This window comes from Anser anser, assembly GCF_964211835.1.
Source record: "Anser anser genome assembly, chromosome: 3".
Classification (NCBI taxonomy): Eukaryota; Metazoa; Chordata; class Aves; order Anseriformes; family Anatidae; genus Anser; species Anser anser.
Window position 1 is genome coordinate 4938936 of NC_139722.1, and position 12331 is coordinate 4951266.

Genomic DNA, 12331 nt, shown 5'->3' on the forward strand with positions numbered 1-12331 from the left:
AAGTTCAGTAGTGCATGAATGTGTGTGTGTTTAAAATTCTTCTAAATTATGAGAAAATTCTATTGGAGCTACACAAGGGGTGAATTCTCAACACAAAACAGTTGTGCTATGTGTTTCACCATAAGAATAGTGTAACACAAGGAAAGTGTATGAGTCCAAAAAACTTGTTTGGATATTGTTGGAGGGCAGTGTAAACAGAAAACAGCCAACAAAACAATCCTTAAAAAAAAAAAAAAAAAAAAAAGGTTTAGGGAATTCTAGCAAGGTCTAGCAAGCAGGCCAAAAACTTATCAGGGAAAACGTAGCTAAGTAATAGCTTGCACTAGAACTTGAGCTTGCTGGTTGGCTCTAAACCACGTTCTGATGCACCTAATTTAGACTAAACTAATTATTTGTACTCTAATCTAATCCCTAACTGTCTGGGAAGTCTACACTGTGCTAAACCAGGACAATGGTTTTAGCCACCTTGGCAAACTGTGACACCTATTTAAAGGGATTTGAGCTATTACATGCTTCCAGTTTGGTGTGAGCACTGAAATCACTACACCACATTCCACAATATAGCCTGTTGTGTTTTCATCCAAAAGTGCAAAATGCAAAATCATGCTTTTGGACAAAAATAATGACATGAAAAATGATGTCTAAAATGAAACCACATCAGCCATAATTGAAAGAAAGGAAAAATGAACTGTTAATGACATTTAGTTACTGGATTCTCAGGATCCAGTAACTTAATAAACTGTGAACAAAATACGGATGTGATACCCAGATACTATGAGAGAAAATTTGCTGAGAAATATTAGTGACTTTATAAAGGCAGATGGGAACCGGTGTTAAGTCTTTATAAAATTTGGTTGCTCAACTTACAATGAATATTATTTAAATATTATTTAAATGAAAATTTATCAATGGAAGGTAACTCCCAAGGACAGGGGGAATGAGGAGAGTATAATGTAAAACAGAGAGTGGAAAAGGCTTGGGAAAGGGATAAAGGTAGGATGATGCCTAAGATGAAAATGGGTTGACCCAGTAGTCCTAGATTCCATTTTTCCTGCACGATGAGGAGAGGTCCCAGAATTTCTTATTATATGGTTGGTACTTCATCATGTTATGTAATAAGAAGATTCAAGTGCTCAACATGCCTGGTCACACCATAAGCAAATTGCACGGTGCAAGGTCTGAAGGTTGAATGTGTCCCTAAGTGCCTAAGTGTCCGTGTCATGCATTGTAGGACGCCCCGCCCCTCTTTTAGTGCTCACCATTGAGTTGCACAATTTCAAGCACAAGGTCCAGTGCTAGCTGTCTAGAGTATTGGGAACAGTAAATTTTCAGGGCAAGAATTTAAGAATATTTTAAGAACTTTTTTTTAAACTATCTAATGGTAACTATTTGAGATACACCTATAGCCCTGGTGCTTGTACTCTTGTAAACCTAATCTTCTGAGGTTAACGTATTTAACTCCATGCTACTTCCCAAGGTAAGGAAAGCTACAATTTCCATTTTCCTGTGCTACTGAGTGAGGTATGAATTCATTCATTCTCAGAACCATGAAGGTACTCAGGATCCTTAAAGTGGGACAGAGACGGTACTGATGGGTGAGATTCTCCTTACCTAGATTATTTATCCGTCTAACAATTTGGCTTCTCTCTACACTAACTCCTTAAGACTCCATCTCTATCCCACACTGAACAGAAGACTTTTTAAAAATAAATCCACTTTTTTCAGCACTTGGTTCCACATTTTAAATCCCTAAGAAAGCACACAATTTTCTGCTGTTTGTTCTGCACATGTATCTCTCTCTCCCTTTTTTTTCCTCCCATTTAATTTAGTTTATTTTTCTTTAACACACACATTCTTTGCCTTTGCTTCTTTTAACTTCTTGCTTTACAAGCAATAGAATGTGAATTCAACCACCACATGGGGAAATAAAATGCTCTGATGCTCCTGAAGGGGCTACTTGCACTTTGAATTCAGTTAGGTAAGAGAAGTAAAGTAATTTGTTTGTTACGCTGTGCCACTAGCAAGGGAACATGATGCAAGGGAACAAGAGGCGAGGGAGGTGGATAGAGTCTTGACTCCCTACCTCCCTTAATTTCTGGCCAGAGTAGAATATTAGATAGGGGAAAAACAAGGGAAGCATTATGGGATTGTGAAAAGACTATGAACTTGTGGATATGGCTGTAGCTCCAGAACAATAAGAAGATTTAAAAAAAAAAAAAAAAAGTGGAATGTGAACTTTGAAGGCCTGAATCAACACAGACTCTACCTTCTCTGCTCTTTGTATCATTGTATGGGGAAGATGCTCTCAGAGGAGTATTGCTAAGGCTAATGCTATGGCTATGCAGCATACCCATATACCTACTACACAATGTGCCCATTTTCCTCACTTTACCCAATAATACTACTTCTATACAAGCATGGGCCAGGTAGTACCAGACCAACCCTACTGTTCACGGACCCTATTTTGACTCTCACCTGCTACAGGTAATATAGTATCAACCAAACCCACATTAAAGGCTGTGCTGTTACCCACACTGATACATCCAGGGTCATAGGGACTTTGCAGTCACATAAACATCATCTATTATACATCTGAAAAACTGCCAAAGCCCAGTGTCAGAAGTCCCAGCAACATGCAAACCTGTGAAGTGGTGAACATGTCAGCTACATGACAGCTTCATGCCCAAGGCTATCTAGGCTGGACGTAGCAGGAGGAAATGACTGCAGGAAAGACCCCTGCAATGTCTGGGGAATTGGCTAAATGGACCTAATAGGTCTTTTCCATCTCTGGTGTCAGTGGGCTACGTTGTGCCCTTAGGCTGAGTCCTGAGTAAGAGGTGGCATGTAGTTCTGCTTCCCTGGGAGCAGTCCAAGGAAGGGACTGTGATGGAGAGAGTTATGATCCCTTCCCTGCTTTCCTTTAGCTACAGGATTGTAGTATGGAGTATGGATGCAGTAACTCATAGTCATCTGGAAGACGGATATTTTACTGCTCTGGCAGCTCTCCACCAGCTTTACCAATTTCTCTACTCCTTCTTGCTGTCTTCAATAACGTGTGAGAGGACAAGTCCATTGGATGATGTTCATACTCAGCACTAGACCTAAATCCCATCTGCTTAAGCATCTTCTCTGCTTGGAGCCAGTAGGGTGCAGGCTGACTTGTCCAGCACACGAAGTTGTGTAGTAGAGTTCAGTACCACTTGGCAGTTGGGCAGAATCCTAGGGAGCCAGCGAAGGTCCCTTCTCATCTTTGCATGGGAGACTGTGACAGGGACTTCCTTACCCATAGAGGAGTGTATATGATCTTCAAAGCAATTTCACACTCAGTCTCAGAAACCAAACACATCTGCCGACTCATGGTCCCCACAGGCTCGGGGTTGGGAAACCCTTTGTTTCTTGTCAAAGATGGAATTACAATCTCACACTGTGTTTGTGGGCAAACTCTTTCGTTCTCCCCCAACAACCATTCGTACCTTTCAAGAAGTAAAGTGCTGTTTCAAGTGGCATGGCTGAATTCAGCCTGTATGAACAGTGAAGAACCTGCAATCCATAGAGAAACATCTCTTTGCAGGAAGAACATCAATTGTAGAGGGTCAGGGATTTTATGAGCTGGAGGAAATGAGCTATAATACTACTGAATCACAATCTATTGCCTCTTTCTATCCATCACTGTGTATCATTACTTGAGACAAAAGAGATTAAGTAACTGTCTCTATATATTTCCTCGTAGGAACTAAGCTACATGAGGACTCTTTGTAAATATCTATATATACATAATACGTGTCTATTTTAAAGTAAATTCATAGTATTGTCTGTGAGCAGAATATTTAAAGCAATAATCACCAAGCATCTTGCAAATATGCAGAAGTAGCTGAGACACAGGTGCTGCAAGTTGACATTCTTTGAGAAGACTGGCTAAATTGATAAGAAGAGGGAGTCTAAATGTATATACAGGTAAAGAAAAAAATATCACAAAAGTCCATTCATCTGATGGGGCAGGTGATATTTCCATTCACTGTTGATTCTCTCCCTCCTTCGCCTTTACTGTCAGGATGTCTAAAAGCCTGAGGTGGTGAACAGGTTGTTCAGAGAGCACAAAGCATTTTAAAATCAAACACTCCCTCCAACAGACCCTTTCAATACCAATGATAATCTGTGGTTTTACAAATGAATACACTAAAGCAGAAGGTGCTATCTGGTTATTGGAAAATCACACAATAAATGAAATTCTGGATACATTTTTACATGCTGCTTTGAAAATAAATGTTCTTATGCCAGCTGATTAAAATTTGCAGTGCCTTGCAGAGCAGCACAATGAACAAATGGGTGCTGTTGTTTTTTGGAACTGGCAAAGGGTGTGCTATAGGATGCTGCAGTACACTTGTAGAAGGGGAACATGATCATCCTGATGTTGATGCCTGGTATTTGGCTTTTATTTCAGAAAAAGGTGAAAACGTATTCTACCATTGTGGAATATTTCTCACCCTGAATTTAACCCCGGCAATGTAAGTCAGAGTCACCACACTTAAGTGTTTAATCTTGCTGATGCCCTCTTACATACAGGGTTTATCCTTTTTATCCCCATACAGATTAAACAAAGTATAACAACCAATTATTTTCCTTTCTGCCTTGCATAGATCTTCTCTATAGTACTAATCTTTTATTTTTCCTCTCTCTCTTTTTCTCACTATTGAAACATTTTAAAAGAACTCATAATAGAATTCGATTACTTACATAAGATCTATTGTTCAATTTGTATGAAAGCACTGCATAAAATCATTAAGGTAGAATGAGAAAAATCAAGTAAAAGGGTGAAACTGTATAAAAAAGCTTGACAAATAAGAGTTCATTAGAACACAGTCTAAATAAAATGTTATTCTCAGACAGCTTTTATGTTCTATATGTCTGCCATGGGATTCATAGGAACTGGGATTCACATCACTTCAACCTAACTGCTTAAATTTGCTGCTTGAATTAGCCATGATCAGTCTCCTTCACATTATTAGAAACTAAAAGGTATCTCCAGAAGATTTCTCTGCCTCTGATATCTACCTCAAGAAAGAAAAAATTATCTCAGAAAGCTCTTATTTCTTTTTCTTAAGTATCTTAGAAGCATCTTGGTTTGTACACATCTGAAGTCCACATGGATGTGCTCATCTTGCCCCATGTCAATGTAGTCAATGAATCTCACACTTAAATAATTACATTAGAAGCACAGAAGACAGCTCTGATGTGAAAGCTGATGCTAGCTTAACTAAATATCTGGGTAAAATAAAATATTAAATATTAAACATATTTAACATATTTACATATTATAAATATATACACAATTATAAATATATAAACAATATAAACATATTTAAATATAATTAGTTTCATGGTATCTTTCATAGTACTTTTGAAAATAGTAGATGTGGGAGAGACCAATTGAGCTTTTTCCTGAGAAAATTTCACTCACTGAAAAAGGTATCTCAATCTATTTTCTGGTTTAGACTGAATGTAGTGCATGATTTCACAGTTGAAGTATGGGAAACATATATGAAAACGTCCACAAATGTAAAGCAAAACAAACCAAACAAAAAATGAAAAGCCCACAATATTTCAAAAACGAATTAGTGTTTTATATTTTCTTCTCATTTAATTTTTGAAGTTAACTTATTATAGAATAATAATAAGTAAAAGTTGCATACAGTCAGAAGTTCCATTGGAAAACATTACATTTTGTTAACCGAGTGGTTTTTTTTTTTTTTTCCTTCTAATTTGAACACTAAACTCAGGAATCAATTATTCATTAATATTTACTTATGAATAGACCTGGCTGATGTATGTTTTTCTGCTTTGGAAATTGACTTCTTTTAAAAATGAAACTTTTCTTCAAAGATTGGCAATGTTAAGGACATTTTCTATAATCCAAGAAAACCTTTTCACAGTCTGAAGCATTTTTTGTCATGGACTGTATTTACACTAAACCTTGGTTCTGGCAGTAGGTTTTTATAAGTGTTGATTATTTTCAAAAGATATGACATAAGAAATATGGCAGAAATTTTCAACAAAAGCAGAACATGCGTCTTTTTACTCTCTAGAAGCAATAAAAAACCTCAACATTTCTAAAATGGCATGCAAGGTAAATTCATGAATTTCTAACGTCTTACACAGATTATTTCCTTTCCATATTATGTTCAGCCTTTCTTTCTCCTAGCTAGGCACCTCAAATTACAGTTAGTACCAGGAGAACCCCGACAGAGGTCATTTTATTCCATGTTACATATCTAAAAGCTAATCTGCACAAGTCTTCTAAGCACTCTCCATAGACAATAACAACAGACAAGCATTTCCAGAGACAAATTATTTTCACCACTTCTGGTTGCTTTACAATGGGAATCACCGTTTTCATGAAGTGACATTCATTTGGTGTCTGAAGAACCGACAGATGTCCAGGTTAGTGTTTAATCTAACATTTAGTTTTAGATGGCTTAACAGAAGTGAAATGGATACCACTTCAGACACGTAATAACATTGCTAGTGACCATAAACCAGGCACCAACTGCAGCACTGAGCTCATCCACCACAGACTGGAAGAGCTGAGCCGTGTTGGACTTTGATTTAATCCAAAAGGCAAGATGAATTAATGTCAGAAAAACATTAAAAGGCTAATTGAAATAAACTGATGGGCTACCCAGAGCCTTTTGACCTGGCTTTACCATTATTACCTTCCCATATCCAGAAATTCAGGAGAAGGATGTCTGATCATAATATGGTTTATCTGTGGTTTGTAAAACAAAATTAATGGGCTTGATCAGCTTGATCTGACTAGCAGCTATTTCCAGCCTGCTGTAGGTTCTTGAATCCTTTCATTTGTACTGGGTATAAGCTGTCAAACTATGGCAAATTTCAAGACAATCAGAAAAGTATTCAAAGACATCTATGGTGGTATAGGTCCTTGTTGGAGTTGCCTCTATCCCTTTGTTTCCTATAAATAATCCCTTTGTATAAATCCCTTTGTTTCCTACTATATGCTGGGATACATTCAGCAGGCTATGTTATTAGCTCATCTAAGTCAGCATGCTACCAATATTAATTTACCACAGCTGAAACCATGCCCTCTGACATTGTCTAATGGATGCTTGCAAAAATTGCTGTATTGCAGCCCTGAGCCCCAGGAAGAGTGTTCTTCCCAGCGTTCATGTGAGTGGAAGTGACAATAGCAAGAGTCTGTCCCCTCCATTCATCTGCCAGAACTGTGAATGAACTTATTAAATACAAATTATGAATACAAACTATGACTTGTTTCATGGAGAATAAAACAGATTTTCAAATCCAGCTTCAGATGGATGCATCTTTTGGACAAAATCAAACACAGATAATGAAAGATTCCCTCAACTCCCCCCAACTGAGATAAATGCTGAATATAAGAAAAACATTCAGGGGACTTTTTAATAATGTATTTCATTTTAGAAAAGCAAAAAGATGATTCAGTATTTTAAAAATATAAACATATTATAATGACAATATTTAATTGAAAACATTTTATTTTCTGTGAAAACATAGAAAACTAAGATAAAAAAAAGAAAAGCTAAAACCAAAATCAACTAAACAAAATAGACGGGTTAAATCATAAGTTTTAAATCTAAGAGAAAATGTCTTTTTCACTTCAGCCCAGCTAACACTTTTCCTCAGGCTTGTTATTCCTCAGCAGCAAACTGAAAAACATTCCTTCATCCAACCCTCGCTGCTACTAGAGATATTGAGTTATGGCCAAAGAAGCATCAAAAGAGACTGTTTTCAGTGCTGAGCAGTTGAGCTGGAACTTGGCAGAGATGACAGACAATTCTTGCTGTTCTAATCAGGAAGAAATGTGCTCCATCCGTATGCCAAGAATACACAAGTAGCTGAATACTCCATTATTTTTATTTACTTATTTTCCAGGTAGTTCAGGTATCTCTAAGTACCATTAATAATGAGGAGGAAAAAGACATTACATTATTTGTATTGCCACTAGCTAGAAAATGATGGATTCCCACAGCATGGCTGGAGGGGGTTTATGGGATTTGCTTTTATTTTTTTAATCTTTCTTTCCTTCATTAATATTTAAGTCTAAACTTAGGGAAGTGAAAATGAATACATAACAAACAACAACCCAAGTTACCGTTTTCAGTTCTAGTTTGAAATTCACAGCACTGGTAGCTGGCAAAACTATCAAATGGTGAATATCTATTCCATGGGACATGTTTTTACTGCACCTTATCCATAACCTTGTAGCATTTTTTAGTCTAATGCTGGACTGTCTCATTCCCTAATTACTATACATTGGCACAGCTTTTAATATACTGTTAATATAGTACTGACAAATTATGCAAATGGATAACCTGGATCAATGTTCAGTAATTTATTTTGCAGAACCTCATAACTAAGCAGTGCTTCCCTCTTAGAGAAAAAAAAAATAAATCTTGTTGATGTACAGTTGGCTTTGGTTGTTTTGTTGCATGCATCTTACACAGTTTACCACAAAATTATCTTATCTTACCAGGTTGGTGTATACTAACTTCAGGGAAACAAACAAACGAAACCAACAACAACAAACAACCAAATAAAACAAAAACTTTTTTATATGTTTTAAAACAAACAAGAAAAACAACAAAACAAAACAAAACAAAATGTCTTCAACGATGGAATGCTTAATTGAAAAGTTTTAAGGAGAAGTGGATAGAGGCTAATTTAGCATGGAAAATACATTGAAAAAAAACCACACCAAACTGTTCTAGGGGACCAAAAGAAAATCTGTTTTGATTTGATTGTTATGAGCTTTCTGGGTGAACAAAATATATCCTTCAAAGCAGTCCAGGTAAGTTCCTGCAGGAATGTTAATACAAGAAGGCAGGAATAAAATAAAATAAAATAAAAAATAAATAAAATAAAATAAAATAAATAAATAAAATAAAATAAAATAAAATAAAATAAAATAAAATAAAATAAAATAAAAATAAGAAGACAGAAGTCTTTCTAACATCAACATAATTTGACCTGAAAGAAGAAAGGCCAGCTGTCAGCTATGAATAGCAACACAGCTCTACAGGTTTCTACCCAGTGTTCTGACATGTCCTACTCAACTCTTCTTCTCAGTGATTAGTCTTTTGCTTTCAGAAAAGTCTACAGTGCTACTCCATGGACTCAGTGTTGCTCCAAGACTGAAAAATAAAGAATCTGAAATCCATTTTATTTGTATATGCACCTGTCCTTAGGGTTTGATTTGGATTAACTTTTTCAGTCAACCAATTTCCATATTCTTACCATTAATTTATAATAGTAATATTTTCCTTAAAGACAGCTCCTGAAATTGAGCAATTGCTTAAGAAAATCAGTTTCTTTCAAATAATCAAAACCCAAACAAACTAATAAACAAATCAAATGTTCTTTTCAGAAAGAATGAGAATACTAGAAGCTACTAGTTTAAAAATAATCTATCTATGGAGAATGATTTAAACAGTTAATAATTTACATCTGGTAGAAGTGGGAAGTCAGAAAAGAAGACAGATTAAAAACTTATGATGCATTTGCATAAAATTAGAGTCTAATTAGAGTATATTATATATATTAAGATGGCAACGTTCCGATGCTTGTTAGTAATAAATAAATAAATAAATAAAAAGACCTTTAAGAGGTAAAAAGCTTTCTCTTCAGACAAAAAATATTTTTATAATGCAAAGAAATATTACTCAAATGTGCATAAAGCCACCATGTTGATGAAGGAGAACAAAAAGTTTTCCTCTTGCCCCTCTCAGAGTACCTACTGCATTCTTGCATGCAAATATGGACAACACCTGCAGCCTCCTCATGGTTTCTTTTATGCAATCAAGCTAGAGAGTGTTTTCATTTACAGTTTGTCCATGCAACATATTACCAATGACTTTTAAAGAGTGAGTCAGGATCTAAACGTCACGAATGTCTCCAGCGTATTTGCTGTCTTCACTGGGCTCTGCAGTGTATCTTAAGCCCACTGAAGATGAGTCAGGGGAACAGAGTGAGGCTGTCAGGAGCCCCTGCTCAGGCTAGCTGAAAGGGGCAAAGAGAAATATTTTTTTTCAAGTGTAAAGTGCTTTATCCAAAACCTGTTTACAAATGAAAATACTAATAATGGTAGTCCTTAGGGAAGCTGCCCCCTGGTGCTCCAGTTTTGAAAAATATCAGATTATTTCACTATATGGGTAGGGCAGGACTTCTGTTTTTGAAAGCTGATGTTATTTGAGGATGAGATGCCATTTGTGGGCATTTTTGGGATTCCCTTTCTATTCCAGGCATTCAGAAAGAAAAGCTGCAATCCAAAACCAAGCTACAAAACTCATAACAGGGTTGTTTTTCTCTCTTAACATATTCATAACAGTTTTCACCATCATCTCCAGCTGCTCTTCCTGCCATGACACGTGATGAGAAAAAGGCTTGGAACAGCACAGATCCATGGAGTGCAGGCAATGTAGGATGTCGAAGCAGAGATGAGGGTAATTTCTCATCTGCCCTGAGGGTCCAGGGTCCCACAGGAGTTATTTGTGTTAGCTTTGCTCTTTTTTGTGTGATACCACTTGGAGAATTGATATGGCAGCCTGGTGAAGGCTGTTATTATTACACCAGTGATACCCAGATCTGTATCATCATGTCTTACGATGGAAATTCCTCGCTGAGCAATGATGCCATCTGGATAGAGCAGCAAGCTGAGACTTGGCTCATGACAGGCAACTGAAAATACAGGAAAGACCTAGACCTATTGGCTTGCCTGTGCTGTTGTACCACACTGGAAACTTTCTGGAAGATGAGATAATTTGAACAATCTTCCCACTTTCCAGGGTTAGAATGAAGCAGCAGCAATCCCCTCCAGCCCCATTTTGGTACTGAAACCCTAAAGAAAATGAAAAGTGTAAAGCTGCTTACTCAGTCTGTAAAATTACGGCTCATGTTGAACAATACATTCATTGAAGTCCCAGAGGGAGGAAACAGATGAGGAAACCTAGGAATGATCCACATGAAGCAACTTTCTCCACATCAAGGAGAAATCCAGGGATGGGGCTTTGTTTCATTAAGGCCAAACTTGTGTGGTTCAGTAAATTTCACTGAATGTAATGGGAGAAGAATGAGTGCAGAAATTACTCATGATTCAGCACTGCATCCATGGGGTTGAGAAAGGATAGCTGCTTTGAATATGCAGATAGCAATTATTACCCTGCTGTCTCACCATCTCCTGGGGCAGCTGAAAAGGAAGTGACAATTGTGATATTCCACAGTTCACGTTGCTTTCCCACCTTCACCTTCCAGAGCCTCCTGCAGCCCTCCTGCAGGTCTTTCTGCCTTCTCAAATTGTTATGGTAGCTTGTTTGTATAACATTATATATGAATAATTATGTGTTTCTGAGTTTTTCTCTTCCCCCCCCCTCTTTTTTTCTCCTCTTTTCCTCCTGTGTTGCTCCTTGGAGCTGCACCAGTAAAACTGGTGGCAAATCAACCTTTCAGAGTGTATCTGGCACACACAGGTTCTCATTGACTTCAGATGAAGCAATCCAGAAAAGTAGGTATGCCCTGGGATACAGCAAGAATGTATGAGAAAAGAGCGAGCTGTCAGAGAACTGACTCACAGGACAAGATACGTGTCATTAGGACTTTCCAGTGTGTGAGATCACTGAACCCACGGTTACCCTCATGATTATGTACAGCAAAGCTTTTCTCCCAAAATGTGCTCTACTTTGTTCTGCCTGGCTACTCGACAGCTGGTTGAACTGTCTTAAAACTTGGGAGCTTTGCAATTTCTCCCCAATCCTTTTCCCCTTCCCTCAGTTCCACTCTTCCTGCTCTTGCTCTCTTTATCTCTCTACCCTGAAAACACTAACAATGATAACTAAAGTTTTTAATTTTTCCTAGACCTGAACAACCTCTTGTGTGCAGGATATTTTCTGCTTTAGGGCACAATCTGTTGCAGCACAGTTATAACTGTTGCTAAGGCACCTATTGTCATTATATATGCCTCAGCAACAAGGCATTCTGTCGTGTTTCTCATCTGTGAACCTGGTGATTTATTGATAATACTAATCTTGTTTGAAAGTTATAGAGCTTGTAAGTCAAATGTGTTTAAAGGGAGAGATTCCTGCTCCTCAACTTTTGATTGTTTGCATGTCAGAATAATCAAGTTTTTCAGAAACACCTAGAGGAGCTCAAGGTGTTTCACAAGAATGAATGAAGCCTTGCAACTGCACCATTTTTTTTTATTTTTTACATACTCATTAAAGGTAACAGGGAAACTGAGTAGCAGAAATGACAGTACATAACTTAACCTACCTCACATCAAGTAACC